We start from the raw sequence: 12,363 nt of genomic DNA on the forward strand, positions 1-12,363 counted from the left end.
TATATCTGTGCTGAGAAAGACTGATCAAATGTTTGGGCTGGCAGTGTTGCTTTGCTAGAAAGGTTAATTGCCAGATGACTGAATGACTGGAGTTTTACACTATCACAGACAGACAGGTATTAAAAAGAGAAAGCCAGAAAAAAACTATACCTCAGGGAAATTATATCCTTGATCTGTATGTTCCTTTGTTCCGTAGTGCAGCTACTGTTTTCAAGAGTTATGAAACTCAGATGTGAATTGAAGTGACTCAACAGCCTGATTGCTGAAAGTTGACTTTTTTCTCCAAATTATTTTTTATATAAATTATAGTAAGTCCCATATATACCAGGGCATACTAAGTTCAGGCAGTGCCTGAAATGGGCATGAAATAACAGCTACTGCTTTCAGCAGAACCAGCCAAGGACAAAACATGGTGTATGCGTGTGTATATATATCTATATATCTTTCTAGCTCAGTGACTTCCATGAGTTTCACGGAATTTGGACTTACACAGGGTCTGGTTCTGTAAGGTGCTGAATATTTCCTAAGTACTTCTAATTCCTATGAATGTTAATGGGAATTAAGGATGCTCAACTCTTCAGAGGGTCAGGCCCAAAATACCATCTCTGCCTGCCATACTGATATTTCATGCAGTACAATGAGCTCCCGGAGGTAGTAATATATTCTTGAGAAGTATGTTGTAGTGAGAGCTGTGCAAAATGTGTGCAACAAAACCACACATCCCTCAAAATTTGCCCAGATTTATGTTTTGTTACGAACTTGAAATTCAGAGCAAATTCACTAAAAGGTAGATTTAAAGCTCACATTCTTTTTGAGTAAACATAAGGTCAGTGAATGGACCAATTTATGTTTTTGCAATGAGGTTGTAGCCTTTAATGGAAAACTTGGCAGTTTTGATGGAGTTTGTTTGGGGGTTTGAACAAACCCCAGACTCAAAGCAGAACCTGGGTTATGGGTGGTTGTGAACTTGAGAGAGGCTGAAACACAAGAAAATGTTAATGGAAACCCCTGATAAGTGAATTATGTTGAGTTTCACGCAGCCTGAAACATGGAAAGGAATGATGCCATGATTACCAATTTTCCAGCAGTATTTCTGAGAATGGATCCCAGAGCTATGGAGCTGCCCACAGTAGGTGACATGGTGGCTTCAGATCACCATGTTTGCTTGTGACTGGCAGTATGTTGGTTCCCTGTGTTTTGGTGTTTGCAGTAGTCATGACACTAAATCAATTCCCCCCAGACTTGATCACTCCAAAATGTTGTAGGTGTTTGAAATCTAAATCCAGAGTTGAGTTTAGCAAACTGCTATCTTTATAGTGGGCCATACCCATATCCCTGGATCTGAGTGTAGCCAAGGTCTGTTGGGAATCCAGATATAAATTCAAATTCTTGGGAGGATTTTCAAAGGCACAAGTAGGAGATAAGCATCCAGCTCCCAATGAAAGTCAATGTGGCTTGAGTGGCTGTCTGCCTTTTGTGCCTTGCAAATTCCCCCCCATCCCCCGCAACCCTCCGTGTCTCCAGTTTGCACAAATAATCACTCTGACACACAACAGTGCAAGAAGGAAACTAATCTTTCCAACATGTGTGCTGAGCAGTTGGGGCTCATCTCATTTTAAACTCTGGAATGAAGAATGGAAAGTACTTTGTATACCTTTAAAATGTTTTTCTCTGTCACAAAATATTCCCATTTCACACATCTCATGAAATCAGTGGGAAAGACTTTTTCCCCACTTGCCATTTGAGTTTGGATCTGTCTAAATTAAACTACGAAGTGATCTGGAATGTGGATACTTGTACATCAGAAACCACAATGAAGTACAAATGGAGTAAAAAAAATATAGATTAAACGTTTTTAAAAACACAACCACCAGCAATAACCATCCCTTTCCCCAGACAGAAAGCACTAATTGCTTTAAACCCAGACAAGGAATAGGATGATTTTTTCTATTTTTTCACTGGAAAAAGGAAGAATTTTTCTTTGAAATATTTTATATTTTTATAGCCTAGCTCAGCAAAAGCTATCATCATATGAACTTCTCAGGCAGAAATTATACAAGTCTCTTTACCTATATCCTGTTTTCAATTACTCTATTCTCCTTCAACAAAAGCAGGATATGAGGCAAACATATTCTTTTGGCAAATATCTTCAAACTGTTAACTGTTTAAGTGAATCTCTTTCTGCTTAAGCATCTTCAGTACTGACCCCTACACCTGGTCCTGTAACAAATACCACAATTTTAATACCCTTAATGACTGAAAACTGTTCAGGTTTCCTCACAAAAGTAGCCTATTCCATAATTTTTCTTGCATTTCATATTCTTTCCTTTTCTTTATTACAGCATGGCAAGCCGCACAGTAAGATATTGTCCACCCCACAATCCCACCATGACAGAATATAATTTTAACAGAAACAAAGATGCATTGACTCCTCTCTTATTCATAAACATTTGTGTCTTTGAAAGTTGTATGGAACTTGTATGTTAGCTGAGGGACCTGCTACATGAAACATTATAGTTATAACAACATAAAAGCCCTGTTAGCAGATTTCATGTTTCAAGGATCTCTCCATGAAGTAACTTACCAAAAAATAGGTAAACTTGGACAGCCGAGAGCCAGAGATGGCTACTTCCAGACCAACAGCCAGTTGTAAGGTCTAAGTACTGTTAAATGGAACTTGGAAGATCAAGGGTAAAATTTTCAAATGCACCTGAGTCCCATTGTCAAGAGTGGCCCTGGCACTTAGGCCCCAAAATCTCATTAAAAGTCAATGGGGACTTAGATTCCTAAGGGCCTGAGTCACTTTTGAAAACGGGGCTGATGCTTTAAATCACTTACATGCTTTTGAAACTGTTACCCCATGTCTTTACACAAATGTAGCTCCAGCTATGTGAGATCTGCATAGTGGCTGCCTTTGAGCATGAGAACTCTAACCTTTTGGTACTTAGTCCAATAGCACTAAAATTCCTTTAATAATTTTAAGTAAGAAAAAAACACCAAGGGCCTGTGCAACCTTGATCCGATGTATTTATGTATAAAAGAAGCGAGATATAACACAGCGTACAGTTTTCTAATGGCAAAATAGTAAGCCTGTTGCTGTCTGCGCTGCAGCTGAAAGGTCCCCAGGTACATTTTATAGTATTGATCCTGTTATTATGTCTCATTGTAAAAGGCCAGTGACCGCATACCCTGGTATCTCAGTTTGCATTGTGAACCAGAGATACAAAAAGGATCCATTTCTTAATGTCTAAGCGCCCCTTACAGTGTGGGAGCATTTTGCTGTAGCCTCAGAGAACCTGATTTTCTTCTCACACCAGTGTAAATTATGATGTCAATAGAATTATGCACTAGTGACAGCAGTATCAGATCAGAGGATGCTGCAAAGATGTCTAATGCACAGAATATTAAGTAAATAGCCCATCTGAAAACTTTAAACAAAAATCAAAGCAATTAAATAGGGACTAAAACCCTTGAAATTAACCTGCAAAGACCAACACCACCCCATTGTCCCTTACCTGATTCAGGAGTCAGTGAAGCTTCAGTTTTATCCCAAGTTAGGCAAACTAAATCAACAGTATCCAGAAATCTACACAGCACTACCCAGAGTGAAGAACAATAACAAAAAATCAGTTTTCATTTCATTAAGCAATACTGGGAGTGTTCAGCTTTCCAGTCTCCAAGGTTCCCCAGCTGGGAGTCAGCCTTTTCCCATCCTGCATCCCTGCATCCTGTTATTGTTCCAAGCCTTACTAATGCCAGTGACAGAAAGGAGTGGAGGAAACCAGATAAACTTAGACTTATTATTTCTATGCTTACCTTTTCAGAGGGAGCAAGAAATAAGTAGCTGAATAAAGGGAAATGGACTCTAGCAGAAATACAAAGCCAGTGCTGGTGCTTAATACATCGAGTACTAAACAGTAAAAAAAAACCTAATTTTTTTTTATTAGTTGAATGTTTGATCACTATGGTCAGTACAGTTTATTTTCAAATGTTTGTGTTCAGGCGGAACAGGATTTTTCAGCATTTTGGTGAGTCCTGGCCATCGGGATTTTTACACCAGAAACAACAAAGACTGAAGCTCACATCCGTCATATGGGTGTTCCCATAAAGTTCCACTACTTCCCAAAATCGATGAGTCAACCTTTGCTAGTGGCATGAAAAAATATGTACTCGATTGAAGTATATTGAAATTGTGGGAAAGAAACATGGGCCAAATTCTGTTCTTGGTAACAGTGGTGTAGATTTTAAGCAACTGGATTCATACCAGTACAACTGAGAGCAGAATTTGGTTACGTCTCCAATTTAGGGCCTGATTCTCCTCTGCACTTTGTATATTCATTTCCACCTGTGCAAGAAGGGCGCAAAAACGCTGCCATTCTGATTTAGCTGCAAGGCAATAAAGAGTCAGGCCAGAAAAAAACTCTAAACGGAAAACTGTTTAATTAAATTGTTGCCCAAGTTGCATTAGAGTTTTTAAAGCAGAGGAATATTTAGGGGAGAGGGAAGGGGAAAAGTTAAACATTCCAAATGAGTGGTTTTGAATTATGCTAGTCGACCTGATTTGTTCCTCTGTTGCAGCCCAATGGGAGTTTCCCAGTTTCAGGCCACAGTGACTCTGATGGGCATTGCACCCATGAAACTTAAGGTAGTTCAATGTGATGAATAGATGGGCCCTCCTAGAACTCACATAGAATATTGGTGCTCGGTTCTGGGACAGCAACATATACTTAAGTTTCTCCTCTGACCCTATCTATAAAGAAAAAAATGTAGACCCACTATTCGTTTTACCCTACAAGCCAGAGAGGAATTACTTTATTAAATAATTCAGGAGAAACTCTGAGAAGCATGAGATTAAAAAAGAGACCAATTTTTGAGGTCTTACAGGTATGTTATAATAAATGTAGCCAAATGTGCAACATATTTTATAGAAGACTTTAAATAATAACATCCTGCAGTGAAATACGCTCTCACCCCTATTCTTCATCACAATTTAGCAAAGGTAATGGGATTGATTTTTCCAGTTTTCTAGAAGACTGGGCTTTGGTTACATTATTTCACATTTTTATGACGTGCAGCGGCAAAGACGAATAGCTCTTTTAAAATTTTGATACATTAATTATTCAGGAAGGTTAAGCAGCTAATGAGGGGACATTTTTCAAAGTCATCTTTAAGGAGACTGATTACAATTAGGTTTCCTCATAAGAAAATAAGCAGTTTCTATTTCATTGCTGAGAGAAAAGGGCGGGGGGAGGATGTTAACTGCGGTTCACTGGAAAACAGTTATCTGCTGAGGATGCAGCTTAAGCGATAGGTTCTGGTACTCAGAGCACACGACAATCCTAGATATTGTTTACTTTTGTAAATAACTCTAAATTTGTTTGACTGACAGAATCATCTTTGTTGCCATCAGTCTAACGAAGGATGGGGGATAAGATAGTTCTTCATGCCCCTTCCTTTCAAAAATGCTCATGTCTTCTTTACAGGTCACTTCTAGTCCAGGTCTCGCCAAATCCACACAATCATCATCTACTTCTATCCCTTTGAGGATCAGTCATATACGGCCTGATCCACAGCCTCTAGAAGTCAGTTGGAATCTTTCCATGGCCTTTAGTGCAGTGGTTTTCAAACTTTTTGTATTGGTGACTCCTTTCCACACAGCAAGCCTCTGAGTGTGACCCCCCCCATAAATTAAAAATGGGGGGGGATTTAATTTAATGGGGCTCGGAGATGTCAGCCCCATGGAGCTGACAGCTCATGACCCCCATGTAACCACCTTGAGACCCCCTGAGGGGTCACAACCCACAGTTTGAGAACCCCTGCTTTAGTGGGCATTGGAGGAGTCCCATAGCGACAATTTGGCTAGGTTTGGAGAAACTGTTTCCTTTGCCTTTTCTTCCCGTGTGTGTCTTGGGACAACAGACTAATATTTTCCTTTGGATCCTATAGAACTTAATGGAGAATTGTTTGCTTCAGAGTTCTGAAGGATAGTGTGTGTGTGTAAAACAAAACCAAGAAATATTATTTTTCTATTGGTTTTTAAAGTGTTAGAACCTTATTAAATTTTCATAGACCCTTTTCTCACTCTATAGATTTCACTTCTGCTGAATCCCATAGGATTTAAGAGATTATTATGAGGTAATATGAGCTTGGATATTTTAGGATAAACAACCCATCTCTGGATACATATCCAAATAGAAACAAATCTCCTAACCTTTCAGGCATACTCTTCACCAATTTGAACCCAGGCTTTCTTACTGTTGTGCTTTCTGGACAACATAGTTCAAATTTGCAGTAGAGGCACCTAAATAAAAATGGTCTGGTTTTCAAAGGTGCTGAACACTTGCAGCTCATGCTGACAGTAATGTAAGCTCAGATCCCTGTTCCCAGACCTGCTGGCATGATGGTTTTCCCTTAGACTGTTTTTTTCCAGCTCTTCTGTAGGCCTGCAGGGTAAATCTATTAGTCTATGGGGAAGTGCCCTGCTGACTGGCTGCTTGCAAATTAATGTAATTGTATGCAAATCTAAAAGGTACTGTGTTTTGTCCAAAGATGTTGGTAGACTCATAGAACCATAGGGCTACAAGGGACCACAAGGGTCATCTAGTCTAATTCCCTTCCAAAATCAGGATTTGTTGTGTCTAAACCATCCAAGTCAGATGGCTCTCCAGTCTCGTTTTGAAAACTTTCAGTGAAGGAGCTTCCGTAACTTCCACAGGCAGATTGTTCCATTTTCCTACTGTTCTTACAGTTAAGTTTTTCCTGAGATTTAATCTAAATCTGCTATGCTGTAGTTCGAACCCATTGCATCTTGTCCTGCCCTCTGTAGCAAGAGCGAACAATTTTTCTCCATCTTTTCTATGGCAGCCTTTCAAGTATTTGAAGACCACTATCATGTTCCTCCCCCCTCTTTTCCAAACTAAACATACCCAGTTCCTTCAGCTTTTGCTCATATGGCTTGCATTCCATCTCTTTGATCATCTTTGTCGCTGGCCTCTGGATTCTTTCCAGTTTCTCTACATCCTTTCCATACAGCTGTGACCAAAACTGGACACAAGACTCCAGTTGACACCTAACCAGCACCGAGCAAAGCTGTCTTATCATCTCTTGTGGTTTGCATGATATGCCTCTATTAATACAAACCAAAATTGTATTTGGTAGGTATGTTTTTATTTAGTTGCCTCACTTTAAGCACACAAGTTAAAAAATTTAGACCTCTGTGTTTAAATAGAAAAGCTTCTAGAAGTGGATGGGAATGTGCAGACAATGCATGGAATCCTTAGCGAGTAATGAGCTCCATGCAGAGTGGAGGAGAATTAATGTTCCTTAGGAAATGGAAGGACTCGGAGGATGCAGACTTTGTGCCAGCAAAAGATGCTGAACTATTCACATAGGACCTATGGTAGTTGTCTGTCTGCATCTGTAAATCTCTTTTACCTCAAGGAGCATTCAGCCTTTTCCACTGATGACATATCTCTTCAGCATTTATTCCACAACACATTTTTCAGTTAACTGTAGCCAGCTATTTCACCCCGACAGCTTTGCTCCCTTCCTAGTCTTTGCCCCTTGGATGTTCAGCAGCTGCTCTGCATGCTGTTTTTGTGTAGCACAGTCAGTTTAGTGCCATCTGGTTCAGAGCAGCACCTCTTTCTATCACAAGCTAAGATTTCAGAATCATCCTTATGTAAGAGATGTTGAAGTATACGCAGATGAGCTGAACTATTTACTCTTGTAAAGTTCAGTTTTTAAATAGTCTTTTTACTGGACTGGATAAAATGCTAGCTTTATTGTTGAGAGCTGTCTGTCTCATCCAGCACTGTTTAAAGTTGACATTTACGTAAATCCTAATAGGTATATATGGGTTTTCTTTTATTAATGAGAATAACACATTACAGTGGCCTGTAATTGACCTTCCATTTAATATGGTAAATACAGTCAATCTGCTTCTGCACTCACTTCCATAGATGTAAATCAGGTGTAACTTCATAAAATCAATGGAGTTACACTGGTGTAAAACCAATATAAAATCAGAATCAGTGTGTCTCTTTTTAAAAAAAATTTTTTTTTGCAAGCTTATATTTTATGTTTAAAGTACTGGGCAGGTTGTTTAGTTTATTATTAATCACATTTATCGTGATGGTGCCTAAAGGCCAACTCCATAGTGGGGCCTCACTAGACAGTGTACAAACACAGGCTCTGTTTATAGTTGGAGCTAGGGGTGGGATGCCTAGCTGGCACAGATATGCTCTCACCTTATTCTCATCAAGCTAGCACGCTAAAAATAGTAGTGTAGTCATGGCAGCATGGAGAGCAGCAAGCAGTGGAACAGCCTAATGACTCCAAATACAAACCTGCCCGGACCTTTTGCGTGCGTACTTGGGGTGACTATTCCCTGCTGATACTTGGTGCTGCCTGTGCTACTGTGACTACACTGCTATTTTTAGCATGCTAGCTCAATAAGAGCTAGTGCGAGTATGTCTACTTGAGCTGGGAATCCCACCCCAGTACCAACGTAGACATAGCCACAGCATAGTACAGAGTCCCTGCCCTGAAGAGCTGGTAACTTAAAACTCTGAGTCCTCATCTTTGTAGCCAGCACGGTGGTGTGAAATTCACTGTACTGTACAGTACAGTATATTATGCCAGGTTCTAACTCCTGATAGTACTGTTGCCTCAATCTTTGCTATTACAGTCTCCATCAACACTGATAGCGGCTTTACTTCATGTGCTTCTATACAGAGAGCCCCATTCTCTCTGTTACACTAGTGTAAATTCAGAGTAACTCCATAACTGAGCACAATTTGGCCCATAATGTTCATACTTTTAAAGTTGCTTCTTATTATTGTTCCCCCTGACAAATGGGGCGTTTACATCTCAGTAAATGACTTTTTGTGCTTTGTGGAGGGACTGTCTCTTATCCAGTGGCCTGATATGGCAGCTAAAAACTGATGGGGAAGCTTGTGCTGTTGGTCCCCGGGGGTAGAAAGCCCTCTCTTTTGGAGACTTCTCCCGTTGGTGGTCACCAAAGCACTGGGGGATTGTGGTATTCAGGACACGTTATAAACAAAGAACTAAGACATTTTACGCTTTCTTAATATTTAAATAATTGGTTTTGGTGGTATCTTGTTTTGTTTTAATTTTCATTTTAGTTCTTGGTTTGGGTTGCTTTCTATCTCATCTGACTTGTCTCTTAAATTTTGCTGGTAACATTCCTGAGAACTGTTGTTTTAGGGTCAAATTTGCTGCTAGGAGAAACAGGAGAAATTCTGCTGATGTCAATGGAATCAAGTCTGCTTTTTGCTAAGAGGGAGTTTGGTTCTTCATGTTGATGCCCCCACGTATTATGAGTGTCTTATATAATTTATGCAATTTATTTTTTTGGTAATGAAACCATTTACCATGACAGCTCTTGGAATTATGGAAACCAATATTATAGCAATTGCGGATTCGTTAATCATAAACACTTGCTGTAATAATTTGACTCCCGTTGGACTGGGGCTTTACATTTGAGCAGTATACCCATAATTTGTTCCCACTCTATGCCCTGTAACATAACACAAAGACCAGGGCCAGTACACTGTCCTCATAAAACTTCCTCACAAGGTACAGTGCAAGTGAAGCTGTGCCAGGAGTTGACATTTAATCACAGCTGTGATATTTGTGTCAGTATTTTTAAGACTAGCTAAGAATTATGGAGAGACAGCTTTGCACCAGTTATAAAAATAATCCCTAAACTGCTAATTTGAAGATCTTGCATAATCATTGTAAAATTCCTCACATTTTAAATGGGGAACAATTGTATGTGACAGCTGTCTGAGTCCTCTCCGACAGCAACTTAATTTATGGTTAAAAATAACAATTAATGTGCAATGTGGCAGGTTTAATCTTGGTAAAAAGTTTTGTTTTTATTTCTGGGATTTTTAATCAGGGCTCTGCAGTGCTATCAGTCATTTCCATTTACTAGCTGTTTCCCTCTGTCACTGATTGAAGTTTATATCCTGGAGCAGGTCTGACTTCAACTTCCTATAGTTAGATTTGTTAAACAGAGGAATGTAACGCTGGATGTATTTGTAATGTAAAGTTTGTAGAAAATGTGAAGAAATGTCAGCTCAGCAGGCTAATGGAAGCCGACATCTGTATGTGTAAAATAATTGTCTCAGTAATGTCTTCAGTTTGGGCTACTACAGCTGTGACATCTGCATTTGATTAACTAGATCGCAAATTAAGGGCCAAACCCTACACTCATTAATCAGGCAAGCTTGCCACTGATTTATTGATATCAGAGAGTTCTGGCTGCATACAGACTAAGGACTGCAGAATTTGACACTAAAAAATTCACTGGGGCAGATTCCTACCAGGCAAACTGTCCTATTTCCTTGTTTATAAACGACAGGAACAAATAGTTTTTTTGTTAGAAAAGTGGATTCACATTCCAGTCTGACTCCTAGTGGCATTGTCAGAATGAGCTATAAAAGGAAACTCTTCCTTACTGCTGAGTGACCATAAGAATCTAGCATGCATGCAAAATGAACCTGTTTGATTTGCTTATTAAAATTACAAACAATGATTGTAACTGGCAAGCTAGGCCAGGCCCCTCGATCCCTAATATGCAATATTCATTTGTGAGAGGCAGCTGTACTTTAATGAAGTAGGACTGGTCAGAAATTTTCCATCAAAACTTTTTTTTAATGGAAAATTGTTTTTTGCAGAAAGTGACTTTTTTTTCTTGGCATTTTTTGTTTTTTTTTGGTGGAATACTGAGTTATTTGAAAACTCTCTTTCCCCCAGGACAAATAAAAAATTTGCATGGAAAACGAACAAAAATGAAAAATGTTTAGCTTTCGTTTTGTGGATCCTCTCATATCATTCTCTGACTAGAGAAGCAAATATGCAGTCAGGAGAGCTGTCCTCTTTCCCCAGGAACTGATACTAATTGGGTGTGTGACATAACTTCTCTGCCTCAGTTTTCCCATCTGTGAAATGAGGAGGATAATGCTCAGCCACCCTTTTCAAGTCTTTTAAGATCTTTGGTTTAGAAATCACTATGCAAATACAAAGTATTATGAATATTATTCATAAAAACACTCTCATATCAGTGGATAATTGTGACAGACTGTACCCCTATATTCACCACTTTCATAAGACTATGATAAATTTTTTACAAAGTATGCCTTGTGAGGTATCATTTGAAAAAAAACCCATCATTTGCTGATTATTGTTGTCTTGGTAAAATATGTGTGGCAACATTGTACATAAAGTTATAAGATTCTACTGTATGATGTTACTAAGGCATATTCCAAATCCAGGAAAGCAGCACAAACCAGTTCCTGAGAGACAAAATGCAAACTGATGCCTCAGCCAGGTGTTAACAAAATCAAATGGACTGTCACCTGGTTAAGCGACCATTCTTTGGCAGGAAGAAGGGTGTGAATGAGAAATTTACATCTTGGCAATGGGAACAGTTGTTCCCATGTAAACAAACTGGCTGTCACCCGAACCCCATCTGGAGATGATTCTCAAAGAGGAGGAAAAGATATAAAAATGAGGAACGGAGGCCCAGAATCACCTCTCTCCCCTCATCTCTACTCGCGGCATCAACAATGTTTGAAAGACAAAAAAAAAAAAGCAGCATTCAACTGTGGGAGAGGTCCTGGCTAAAGGATTCCAGCCAGACTGCTGTAAGCATATGGTGAGAAACCTTTTTGCTTTGCATTCACTTAGCTTGATGATTCAGGTATTAATTTACGTTTTACCTTTTATTTCTTTATAACCAATTCTGACTTTTGGGCCTCATTACTTGTAACCACTTAGTCTTTCTTTCTCTCTCTCTCTCTCTCGTTAATATACTTGTCTTATTGTTTTGTCTAAACCAGTGTGTGTTTGGATTGAAGTATTTGGGATAACAAGATTTGGGCATATTTTCTATTAATGAAATGATGGACTTTCTATGAGCTTTGTATTGTCCAGAAGGAAAGAGCTGGGCGGTGCAAGAGGCACATTTCTGGGGACAAGTCTGGGACTGGGAATTTGCTGGTGTGACTCTGCAATATAATTTGAGAGTGGCTGGCCAAGAGCACTCCTATAACTCAGGAGGCTGTGTGTGTGAGTAGGCCAGAGTGGTTGTTCTCACAGCAAAACAGTGTAAAAGGCACCCCAGGTTAGAGAACTGAGGGGAACAGCTGTTCAGCAGTCGAGATTGTACCCTGGGGAATGTCACAATAATGGAGAAGAAAAGGGAAGCAGTGTTTAAGATATGTAGTTCTCCACATTAATGGGCCGGACTATGCCCTCTGAGATGTACATGCAGCTCTAAAGGTGGGGTTTAACTAGACATTTGTAGTAATCTGGTTCCCTGTAGTCCAGTGG

The 12,363-nt window shown here is 39.4% G+C and overlaps 1 protein-coding gene across 2 annotated transcripts in view; it reads right to left on the bottom strand.

Annotated features, from left to right (window-relative positions):
- The window catches only part of CDH5 (cadherin 5), a 49,052-nt gene extending 45,359 nt beyond the window's left edge, over positions 1-3,693 (bottom strand). Inside the window, exon 1 of one of the 2 annotated variants that reach the window (XM_039502750.1) lies at positions 3,516-3,693. The gene's annotated coding sequence lies outside the window, so the exon portion shown is untranslated. The remainder of the gene's footprint in view (positions 1-3,515) is intronic. The other variant, XM_039502751.1, reaches the window with a different exon arrangement.
- Between the last annotated feature and the right edge of the window lie 8,670 nt (positions 3,694-12,363).

Source organism: Mauremys reevesii, linkage group 16, assembly GCF_016161935.1.
Source record: "Mauremys reevesii isolate NIE-2019 linkage group 16, ASM1616193v1, whole genome shotgun sequence".
NCBI lineage: Eukaryota > Metazoa > Chordata > Testudines > Geoemydidae > Mauremys > Mauremys reevesii.